The sequence below is a fragment of the Schistocerca nitens genome, chromosome 10, assembly GCF_023898315.1.
Source record: "Schistocerca nitens isolate TAMUIC-IGC-003100 chromosome 10, iqSchNite1.1, whole genome shotgun sequence".
Classification (NCBI taxonomy): domain Eukaryota; kingdom Metazoa; phylum Arthropoda; class Insecta; order Orthoptera; family Acrididae; genus Schistocerca; species Schistocerca nitens.
In genome coordinates, this window is record NC_064623.1 from 30,820,350 (window position 1) to 30,832,932 (window position 12,583).

Genomic DNA, 12,583 nt, shown 5'->3' on the forward strand with positions numbered 1-12,583 from the left:
GCCTGGCGTCATTGACGGGGCCCTCCTGCGCGGCGCTCTTGCCCGCTGCGATGGACGTCAGGCAACTGAGCGGATCGCGGCATAACACCGAAATGGCGAGAACCACGAGAGCAGACCGTAGATGAAAGCAATTCTACACCAGCGCCATAGATATAGAAATCGCCCTATGTTTTTAGATCGTATAAATATGATAATTTTACTGTTTTTTAATTTTGATGAGTACAGATTTTAACCTTGACATCTACAGATTTCAATTAAGTACTTTTGGAGATAAAAGTTAATATAAAAGTCTACTGAATACAATATGTGCAAATGGAATGTAAAAAATGTACCAGACGCCACCTGTTGGTAATAGTGTTGCAATTAATATAAATGACGTGCATTCTGCCAACCAATTTTATGTGACGCAGCATGTGAAAGTTGCTGCATTTGGACGGGTTACTCCTGTAACTGAAATATCAGGTACGTTCTGGTACATCTGATGTGTATTAGATAGGATGAAAAAGATTTGCTTTCGTGAAATAGTAAATTAGTATCAGTATCGTTACAGATCTGAAGATGGTTCTGGATGAACCGAAACCGGGCATATGAATAAAAAAAATTTCGCAATCAAGACAGATTATAAGTAACATTATACAATCACTGATTGCTGCTATCCCATCAGACATTATGTCTGTTTTTGCAAACTTTTTGCTGTCTTACTGATGTTGAGAAGGAAGCTGCTTTTACCTGGCCGAGGTCCACGCCATTGAGCAGACACTGCAGTGCGTGAGGATTAGGTAAGATGAAATCAGTTTACTTTCGCATGATGAATGTTAGCTTTACATGGTGAGATTAGTTTGGGGATGTATTACCCCGTTAGTAGGTAGCTGACTGCGTGATTTCATACAGTGCAATAGGCGCTCAAATGGTCCTATCATTAAACGCTTCGAATTTGATTATTGCATCAGTTATTCCCTTATTCATTTCCGCAATATTACAAATTAGCCGACGTTAATTTTTCATGCACTTTACGGTTAATTGTTTTTATAGAATAAAGGTTATACAGGGTGGTCCATTGATCGTGAGCGGGCCAAATATCTCACGAAATAAGTGTCAAACGAAAAAACTACAAAGAACGAAGCTTGTCTAGCTTGAAGGGGGAAACCAGATGGCGCTATGGTTGGCCCGCTAGATGGCGCTGCCATAGGTTAAACGCATATCAACAACGTTTTTTTTTAAAAATAGGAACCCCCATTCGTTATTACATATTCGTGTAGTACGTAAAGAAACATGAATGTTTTAGTTGGACCACTTTTTTCGCTTTCTGACTGATGGCGCTATAATAGTCACAAACGTATAAGTACGTGGTATCACGTAACATTCCGCCAGTGTGGACGGTATTTGCTTCGTGATACATTACCCGTGTTAAAATGGACCCTTTACCAGTTGCGGAAAAGGTCTATATCGTGTTGATGTATGGCTATTGTGATAGAAATGCCCAATGGGCGTGTGCTATGTATGCTGCTCGTTATCCTGGACGACATCATCCAAGTGTCCGGACCGTTCGCCGGATAGTTACGTTATTTAAGGAAACAGGAAGTGTTCAGCCACATGTGAAACGTCAACCACGACCTGCAGCAAATGATGATGCCCAAATAGATGTTTTAGCTGCTGTCGCGGCTAATCCGCACATCAGTAGCAGACAAATTGCGCGAGAATCGGGAATCTAAAAAATGTCGGTGTTGAGAATGCTATATCAACATCGATTGCACCCATACCATATTTCTATGCACCAGGAATTGCGTGGCGACACTTTGAAAGTCGTGTACAGTTCTGCCACTGGGGACAACAGAAATTACGGGACTATGACAGATTTTTTGCACGCGTTCTATTTAACGACGAAGCGTTATTCACCAACAGCGGTAACGTAAACCGGCAGAATATGCACTATTGAGCAACGGAAAATCCACGATGGCTGCGACAAGTGGAACATCAGCGACCCTGGCGGGTTAATGTATGGTGCGGCAGTATGGGAGGAAGGATAACTGGCCCCCATTTTTATAGATGGCAATCTAAATGGTACAATGTATGCTGATTTCCTACGTAATGTTCTAGCGATGTTACTACAAGATGTTTAACTGCATGACAGATGGCGATGTACTTTCAACATGATGGATGTCCGGCACATAACTCGCGTGCAGTTGAAGCGGTGAGAAGTGGATTGGTCGTCGAAGCATCATACCATGGCCCGCACGTTCACCGGATCTGACGCCCCCGGATTTCTTTCTGTGGGGAAAGTTTTAAGGATATTTGCTATCGTGATCCACCGACAACGCCTGACAACATGCGTCAGCGCATTGTCAATGCATGTGCGAACATTACGGAAGGCGAACTACTCGCTGTTGAGAGGAACGTCGTTACACGTATTGCTAAATGCACTGAGGTTGACGGACATCATTTTGAGCATTTATTGCATTAATGTGGTATTTACAGGTAATCACGCTGTAACAGCATGCGTTCTCAGAAATGATAAGTTCACTAAGGTACATGTATCACACTGGAACAACCGAAATAAAATGTTCAAACGTACCTACGTTCTGTATTTCAATTTAAAAAACCTACCTGTTACGAACTGTTCGTCTAAAAATGTGAGCCACATGTTTGTGACTATTACAGCGCCATCTATCACAAAGCTGAAAAAGTGGTCCAACTAAAACATTCATATTTCATTACGTACTACACGAATATGTAATAAAAAATGGGGGTTCCTATTTGACCAATGGCAGTGCCATCTAGCGGGCCAACCATAGTGCCATCTGGTTTCCCCCTTCAAGGTAGACAAGTTTCGTTTAGTTTTTACGTTTGACGCTTCTTTCGTGAGGTATTTGGCCCGCTCACGATCAATGGACCACCCTGTATATTTCAGACGATGTTCCGTTGAGTGTAAGTTGGCTACAGGCTTGTAAACTTTTTATGTTGTCTTTAAAGCCAATCACACTGATGGGCCAAAACATTATGACCACCTGCTTAATAGCTTGTTTGGCCGTCTTTGGCACGCTCCCGACTCCGTCTCCTCAAGCTCCTTTCCGGCCGTGCGTGGGGTGTGGACCCCTCCATCATACTCCACACCTATAAATCCCTCATCCACCCTATCCTCTGTTACGCCCATCCGGCCTGGATCTCCGCCCCCCCCCCCACCTTTTACAAATCCCTTCAGATCCTTGAACGCCATGCTCTCCGCCTCGCCTATCGCATCCGTCTCCCCTCCCCCACGCGGATCCTGTTCTAATTCCCTTCCCCCACCTCCTCCTTTTCCTCGAACGGATACGGATCCTCTACACATCCCGTAAACTCGATCCTCCTCACCCGCTTGTCTCACCCATCCTCTCCCACCCCCGCCTGCTGCCGTGCGTGCATTCCCACGTCCCACCTGCTCTCCATCTCTCCTTACCCTCTCCCATGGTGGCTTCCGCCTGCTCCCCCTCTCTGATCATGCCCTCCTCCCCTCCATCTACCCCTCCTACCAACTTTGATCCTCCCCTCCCTGTGTTTTTTCCTTTGGGCACCCTCCCTCCCTTCTCTCCCCCTTCCCCGCCTCCTCCCTTTCTTCCCACTCCTCCCCCGGGCTTCCCCTACCCCCGTCCCTCTACTCCTCGTCCCATCTCCTCTGCCATTGGCATCTTTGCTCTCCCAGCTCCCTCCCCCTCATCCTTCTCACCCTCTTGGCAGGTCCCTGGACTCGCACACGTTACGTGAACATTCGCGCGCCGGAGGTCATCGCCATCCGTTTCTCGTGTGTGCCGTCGTGTTTTGTGTTTAGTGTTCACCGTCACACTCCATCGTTCACATGTGCCATCGACATCACCAGTGTTTGTGCGTCGTGTCAACAGTTTGTAGTGTGGATTATCGTCGAGTGTGAACGGCTCCGTGGTTTTGTATTTATGTGCCTTCTGTTTTATTACCCGCCATTATGTAAATCATGTATATTCCTTATGTTTTCACATTGTCTATTCTACGGCTGAAGAGCAGCGTAGAATGCTGCTGCCAGCCTAGCTGTTGTACAGGTTTTAAAATCACAATAAAGAAAAAAAAAACCCTATTTGGGACGAAATACATAACTGATTCTGTATATGAGGGATCCGGCAGTTTATTGGTAGGTTTGTGGAGGTATGTGGCATTAGATATCTTGGCACAGGCCATGTAATTCGCGTAAATAACAGGCCGCTGATTTGTGTACGGGATGATGGCACCCGACAGCGATGCAGGTGGTTCCATAGGATTTGCGTCAGGTGAATTTGGTCGCCGAGACATGAATGAGAGTTCAGTACGATGCTCCTCAAACCACTGTAGCACGGTTCTGGCTCCGAGACACGGACAGTTACATTGCTGAAAGACGAGATGGAACCGGCGCTTCGATTACTGTCACAGGCCCCACGCAATCGCGGGAGAATCTCTCCCGTAGCATAATACTGCTACCACCGGCCTGCGTCCGTGACGCGCTGCACGTTCCCAGCCGCCGTTCACCTCGATGACGGCGTTTGTGGGGACGACCACCGACCTGGTGTTGCAAAAATGTGATTCACCCGAAGAGCCAGACATCTCTCCATTGGCCTACGGTCGAATCCCGATGTTCTCGTGCCCACTGTAATCGTAATTGACGATATCGTTGGGTCAACAGGAGGTCTGTTACAGGGTGGTCTGTTACAGGGCTCCATGTTCAACAATGTAGGATGAACGGTGTGCTCCGAAACACTTGTGCTTGCACCAGCATTGTGCTCTTTCGGCAGAGATGCCACGGATCACCGTGTATCCTACATTACAGAGCAGACAAGCCCCCGAACCCCACGTTCTGTGTGCCCGCATCTCGTGGTCGTGCGGTAGCGTTCTCGCTTCCCACGCCCGGGTTCCCGGGTTCGATTCCCGGCGGGGTCAGGGATTTTCTCTGCCTCGTGATGGCTGGGTGTTGTGTGCTGTCCTTAGGTTAGTTAGGTTTAAGTAGTTCTAAGTTCTAGGGGACTTATGACCACAGCAGTTGAGTCCCATAGTGCTCAGAGCCATTTGAACCACGTTCTGTGTAGAGTCGTGGATGTCCAAACCTAGTGGTAATTTCTCTGTCGTACTTCTCTCCGTAGATGCTCATGACGGCAGCATGTGAACATTCGACCAGGATCGCCGTTTCCGAGATGCTCGTTCTGAGGTTATGCGTAATAATAACCTGTCCTTTGTCAAAGTCTCTTATCTCGATGGATTTCCCCATTTGGGACCCATACCTTCGCTAGGCTGATCTCGCGTCTGCGTCTGCTCCACTTACATAATTTTGTCACCGCCTCACGTGTCAGCAACTCCACCAGGCGGCATCAAACGTCGCGGTGGGTAGTGGCGGTAATGTTTTGGCTCATCAGTGTATTCTTCGTTAAACTCACGTCTTATGAACTCATTTTCGAGAATCATACACTACTGGCCATTAAAATGACTACACCACGAAGATGACCTGCTACAGACGCGAAATTTAACCGACAGGACGAAGATGCTGTGATATGCAAATGATTAGCTTTTCAGAGCATTCGCACAAGGTTGGCGCCGGTGACGACACCTACATCGTGCTGACATGAAGAAAGTTTCCAACCGATTTCTCATACACAATCAGCAGTTAACCGGCGTTGCATGGTGAAATGATGTTGTGATGCCTCGTATAAGAAGGAGAAATGCGTACCATCGCGTTTCCGGCTTTGATAAAGGTCGGATTGTGGCCTATCGCGATTGCGGTTTATCGCACCGCGACATTGCTGCCCGCGTTTGTCGACATCCAATGACTGTTAACAGAATATGGAATCGGTGGGTTCAGGAGCGTAATATGGAACGCCGTGCTGGATCCCAACGGCCTCGTATCACTAGCGGTCGAGATGACAGGCATCTTATCCGCATGGCTGTAACGGATCGTGCAGCCACGTCTCGATCCCTGAGTCAACAGACGGGGACGTTTGCAAGACAACCACCATCTGCACGAACAGTTCGAGGACGTTTGCACCAGCATGGACTATCAGCTCGGAGACCGTAGCTGCGGTTACCCTCGATGCTGCATCACAGACAGCAGCAGCTGCGATGGTATACTCAACGATGAACCTGGGTGCACGAATGGCAAAACGTCATTTTTTAGGATGAATCCAGGTTCTGTTTACAGCATCACGATGGTAGCATCCGTGTTTGGCCACATCGCGGTGAACGCACATTGGAAGCATGTGTTCGTCGTCGCCATACTGGCGTATCACCCGGCGTGATGGTATGGGGTGCCATTGGTTACACGTCTCGGTCACCTCTTGTTCGCAGCGACGGCACTTTGAACAGTGGACGTTACATTTCAGATGTGTTACGACCCGTGGCTCTACCTTCATTCGGTCCTTGTTAAACCCTACATTTCAGCAGGATAATGCACGACCGCATGTTGCCTTTCTGGATACAGAAACTGTTCGATTGCTCCCCTGGCCAGCCCATTCTCCAGATGTCTCACCAATTGAAAACGTCTGGTCAATGGTGCCCGAGCAACCGGCTCGTCACAATACGCCAGTCACTACTCTTGATGAACTGTGGTATCGTGTTCAAGCTGCATGGGCAGCTGTACCTGTACACGCCATCCAGGCTCTGTTTGACTCAATGCCCAGGCGTATCAAACGCCGTTACTACGGCCAGAGGTGGTTGTTCTGGGTACTGATTTCTCAGTATCTATGCACCCAAATTGCGTGAAAATGTAATCACATGTGAGTTCTAGTATAATATATTTGTCCAATGAATACCCGTTTATCGTCTGCATTTCTTCTTGGTGTAGCAATTTTAATGGCCAGTAGTGTATGTGTAGTATCTGGCCATTCCGCCTGGCTACGTATCACCCTGAAACACACCTGCGGCTGGCGGGTTGCCGCGCTGGTAGGCGTCCCCTACACGGACTACGCCGCGCTGCGTATGTGCCAGACCACAGCAGCAACGTTTCCCGCGATGTGCTCGAAGAACAGTAGCAACACAAGCTGTACAGGCGAGACTCCAGTGGGCTCCGCCAGAGGCGCAATTATCGCCTGCCAGCAGCTCGCGTTGCTGCAATTCGCGCCACTACATTACATGAGCGTGTCACACGACCCGCACAGAAATCCATTCCCCGGATTCCACAAGGCATAGCGCGTAGTCACACTACGTCGTATACACTGCTGATCCACCTAAAATCGAGAGGATACACTTAGCTCTATACGCTGATCACACGGCAATCTGCCGGCCGCGGTGGTCTCGCTGTTCTAGGCGCGCAGTCCGGAACCGTGCGACTGCTACGGTCGCAGGTTCGAATCCTGCCTTGGGCATGGATGTTTGTGATGTCCTTGGGTTAGTTAGGTTTAAGTAGTTCTAAGTTCTAGGGGACTAATGACCACAGCAGTTGAGTCCCATAGTGCTCAGAGCCATTTTTTGAACACGGCAATCTATTCTTGACCAGGAACGCCGCACACCTACAGACAAAAGTCCAACGGACGTGCAGTGCACTACGCGGATGGGGAACGAAATGGCGCCTATCATTCGATGCCACAAAACCTCAGGCACTAGCTATCTGCAGGCGACCACTGCCGCCCAACATACAAACCGCCGAGATACGAGGGACGATAGACAGACGCCTCGTCTTGTGCCATCATGTAGACGAAGTGCGGGAAAAAGTCCTCCGTAGACTGAAAACGCTCTATCTGCTACTGAATCTATCATCGCCACTACCACCAAGAGTGGAAATAATCCTCTACTTGACGCCAGTGTGAGATATCTTCGAGTACGCCGCAGTCCTGTGGGAAACACTGGTGACAGTCACATTCAGAGGCCCCAGAGAGAGCAAAACGGAGCACTCAACAGGGCGCTCCAACTGCCAACAGGGTCCCCAATGGTCGAACTTCAGCAGCTGGCAGAGGCCCCCCTCCTGAGAAATCGCATTGAGACTCTGGAGCCGGCCATAGTGGCCGTGCGGTTCTAGGCGCTACAGTCTGGAAGCGAGCGACCGCTACGGTCGCAGGTTCGAATCCTGCCTCGGGCATGGATGTGTGTGATGTCCTTAGGTTAGTTCAATTAGTTCTAAGTTCTAGGTGACTGATGACCTCAGAAGTTAAGTCCCATAGTGCTCAGAGCCATTTGAACCATTTATTTGAGACTCTGGAAGAACTTGCTACCAGAGGCTAAACTAACTTTCTAGCTGATCGTAGTACTTAAATTACTGAGTTTTTCAATAGGATAAATAACCCAACAACTAAATCGTATCACTCACCACCGTTTCGTGTAAAACCAGAGAAAATGACCGCTGCAAGAAAATGACTCTAAGCACTAAAGGGGCTTAACATCTGAGGTCATCAGTCCCCTAGAACTTAGAACTACTTAAACCTATCTAACCTAAGGACATCACACACATCCATGCCCGTGGCAGGATTCGAACCTTCGACCGTAGCAGCAGCGCTGTTCCGGACTGAATCGCCTAGAACTGCTCGTCCACAGCGGCCGGCTTGATCACTGCAGTCCAAACAATGTTGTATACAGGGTGACTTTTTCCACCGGGTACAATCTCTAGGGACTGATCCATGAGAGAATACGGAACAAGAAAGGTCTAATGAACTTTCTTCCGGTAATGTATGGTTTCCAAGCTGAAGACCATTTATTCAACCACACTTTGCTACAGAGACTGCTCATCTTATACTGAATGTATGTTTTTTCTGGAATGCTGATGCTCAGTTCACTATTGGAAATCGATTCCTAGTACCTGTGCAGGGTACTTGAAAAAGTGGGGATTTCCATGCGAATGTGAATGTGGTGAAGAACAGACAATGAGTCATCTTCTTGTCTGCAGCCTATGCCCAACGTCATCCACGCCACAGAAGGTCATCGATGCCACCGAGGAAGCATGCGAAGTTGCTGAATACTGGTCACACCGTATTTAACTGTAATTGTAATGCTTACAGTGCCATGTTTTGGAACATTTTGTATAACTTGTAAGCTATAGAGTGCGTTTCTGACACGATTAAATAAATAGAGAGTGCGCTCTAATGCGCGCCGTACCGTGCAGCCGCGGTTACAGTATGCATGGTTTCCTCCTAGAGGGTGGTATTGTTCCTCATGCGTCATGCCCTAGCGTCCTATCCTGCAATAGTAATTGGTAATGATGTGTCCGATTCACTTCTCTTGCTGACTCACCTTGTAGTCCACATGGTAACTCCCGGTCAACGACGCCATACGCTCATTTCCAATTTTTTTTACCTTGTAGTGGACGCGATACAGCGTTGTACGCAATGGTTCCGTAATCGGATCGAGAGCTTGTCGACATGGAGTATACTTACGGAACGGCAAGTGGCAATGAGCGATGGAGCAAGGTTTTATCTTGAGATCTATCCCCGCCGTCATTTCAGGAAGCAGGAAATCATGAAGGACGTAGCCGAAATGTTCGGACACCGACTTTGAGGATAATGTAAGGCAGTGGAAGGCGACCGCCTTGTCAGTACCAGGCAGTTGGCCCACCAGTACCTGGTAAGCCAGACGAGCGCCTGGAACATCACTTTCCTTATCGCTTACAGCGTGTCCAGAGTTTACTAGCGACAGACTTTCCACATTGGGAACAGTTTTGTCACTGGTTTCTTCACCAAGCAACCACGATTCTGGAATTCGTGTCGCCCATCCTGTTCACAGATGAGGCCATCTTTACGTGGAGTGGTATCTTCTACCTTCATGGTAGTCCTCTGTGGGATAGTATCCAGAACCCACGTGGTATCGTGGCAGCGAATCATTAGCATCGGTGCAGAGGGAATTTGTGGTCAACTGCCGACCGTATTTCGGACCGGTCTTCCGTCCACGTCGCCTCACAGGCCGGAACTATCGGCTTTTCTTGCGGATGACTTTGCCTCCCCTGCTGGAAGAAGTGCCAATGATCATTCAAATCAAATGGCTGCTACATGATGGTGCTCTAGCCCACTTCGCCGTTAATGTCCGGACGCATCTCAATCGTGTATTGCCTGGTCAATGGATCGGACAAGAGGTTCCAGTTACATGGCCTGCTCGTTCACCGGATCTCAACCCGCGCGATTCCTGGTTATCGGACCATCTCAAAAGTATCGTGTACGCAGAACCCATCCTAGATGTGGAGACAATGGAGAAGCGTATTCATGCTGCCTTTGACACTATTCGGAAGAAGTCTGGCCGATGTGAACCTGTGACACAGACGTGTACACACATGCGAAGCACATGGAAACCATTTTCACCACATACAGCGCGTATTAGATCGCAGTCTCTGTAACAAAGTGTGATTGAGTAAATGGTCTCTAACATGGAAACCATGCATTTCCGGACAAGTTCATTAGACCTTTTTTGTTCCGTATCCTCTCACCGATCAATCTCTATCCTACACGGTGGGAAAAATCACCCTGTATAAAAGGATACTCACACCCTTCATAGTACCTAAGGTAGTTAATAAGGTCACTGTACAGCATAAAATCACAGTACTTCGGCAATTCACGCCCACAAGCAGTTATCAGTATTTGAGAAAGATAAATAAAAAACAAAAAAGTAACAAAAAATATAACAAAAAATAATTAATAAAAATCAACAAAACACAAATAAAATACAAGAAATTGGAAAAATAGAAAAGATTAGATAATAATTTATTAGCTTAAGGAACTAGTTTTAGCAACTAATCAGACAAGACATAATTAAACATTGCAGCAACCAACAAGATAGCCACCTTCTTTGTTTCAGATTGGGCAAACAAGATGTCCCTATTCGTGTCCAGCACACAGTTTTAATCTGCAAGGGGGTTTCAAGATGTCCCTATTTTACAGCGGAGGCAGAGCTACTCAGTCTCGCTCCGGGTTCAACGCCGGCTGCTTCCTGCAACCCATCAACTTGCAGCGAACCTGGAAGGGACGTCGACCCAGCAAGGCTCAGAGACTCACACCAAGATCGATCAAGACTCCTGCCAGGACACCGGGCACATCACCGACCAGCTCACCAATCCGACACCCACACAACACCGATCAAGACACCTATTCGGAATATTGTGAGAAATATTTATTTCAATTATGCGGACGCTATGTTGTGGCCGTTTTAAGTGGGGAGTGTTTTGAACTGTGGTTGCGTAAGAGACCCGTAGAGATCGGGCCTGCACTACGGGGTGTTCAAAACGTCCGCAATGCCGTATGATTGTTAGCCGCGCGTGCCGTATGCCATAGTGAATATACCGAAATGAAACTCAGTGAAATAGAAGTTATTAATTCATTGAATATTCATTTTGAGAGTGGTAGCGATGTTCAATCCCAATGGGGCGCTATTAAGGGTCGGTTCTGGGGCCATTGCTGTTTCTTATTTATATAAATGATATGCCTTCTAGTATTACAGGTGATTCAAAAATATTTCTGTTTGCTGATGACACCAGCTTGGCAGTGAAGGATCTTGTGTGTAATATTGAAACATTATCAAATAATCTAGTTAATGAAATAAGTTTGTGGCTTGTGGAAAATAATTTGATGCTAAATCACAGTAAGTTTCTAACTCACAATTCAACAAGAACCGATATTTTGATCAGACAGAATGGGTATATCATAAGCGAGACGGAACAGTTCAAGTTCCTAGGAGTTCGGATAGATAGTAAGCTGTTGTGGAAAGCCCATCTTCAGGATCTTGTTCAGAAACTAAATGCTGCTTTATTTACCATTAGAACAGTATCTGAAATAAGTGACAGTTCAACACGAAAAGTAGTTTTGGCTCAAGAACGGGCTGTTCGAGCTATATGTGGTGTAAGTTCGAGAACCTCTTGTCGACCCCTATTCAGTAGTCTGGGAATTCTGACATTGCCCTCACAGTATATATTTTCTTTAATGTAGTTTGTTGTTAGCAATATTAGCTTATTCCCAAGAGTTAGCAGCTTTCACTCAGTTAATACTAGGCAGAAATCAAATCTGCATGTGGAATGCACTCCCTTGACTCTTGTGCAGAAAGGAGTGCACTATTCTGCTGCATCCATTTTCAATAAGCTACCACAAGAACTCAAAAATCTTAGCAGTCGCCCAAACATTTTTAAGTCTAAACTGAAGAGTTTCCTCATGGCTCAGTCCTTCTATTCTGTCGAGGAGCTCCTGGAAGAGCTCAAAAATTAAGCAAATTCCAGTGTTACGTTGCTGATTTTCTTTATTTAAACTTACGAATTTTCGCTTGAATACGTTTCTTATATTTCATTTTATCTGTTTCTACTATCGTGTTATAATTTCATGTATTGACCCGTTCCATGATCGTGGAGACTTCTCCTTAATTTGGTCCCACGGAACAATAAATAAATAAATAAATTTACTTACAAATTTTCACATTAAATGTTGAAAGTGTCCCTCCTGTTGTTGAATACACAATTCAATTCGTCTAATCTTGTTTCCAAACACAAGCTGTAACAGTTCTTCTGTAACAGAAGCAGTGAAAGTAGATATTGCAGTTTTCAATTCATCGATGGATTTTGGACGGTTTATATAGACAGTTGCTTTCGATGCTCCCCAGAAGAAAAAGTCAGGTGATGTTAGGTCAGGCGATCGTGAAGGCCAAAGTCTCTGTGAAATTATGCGAT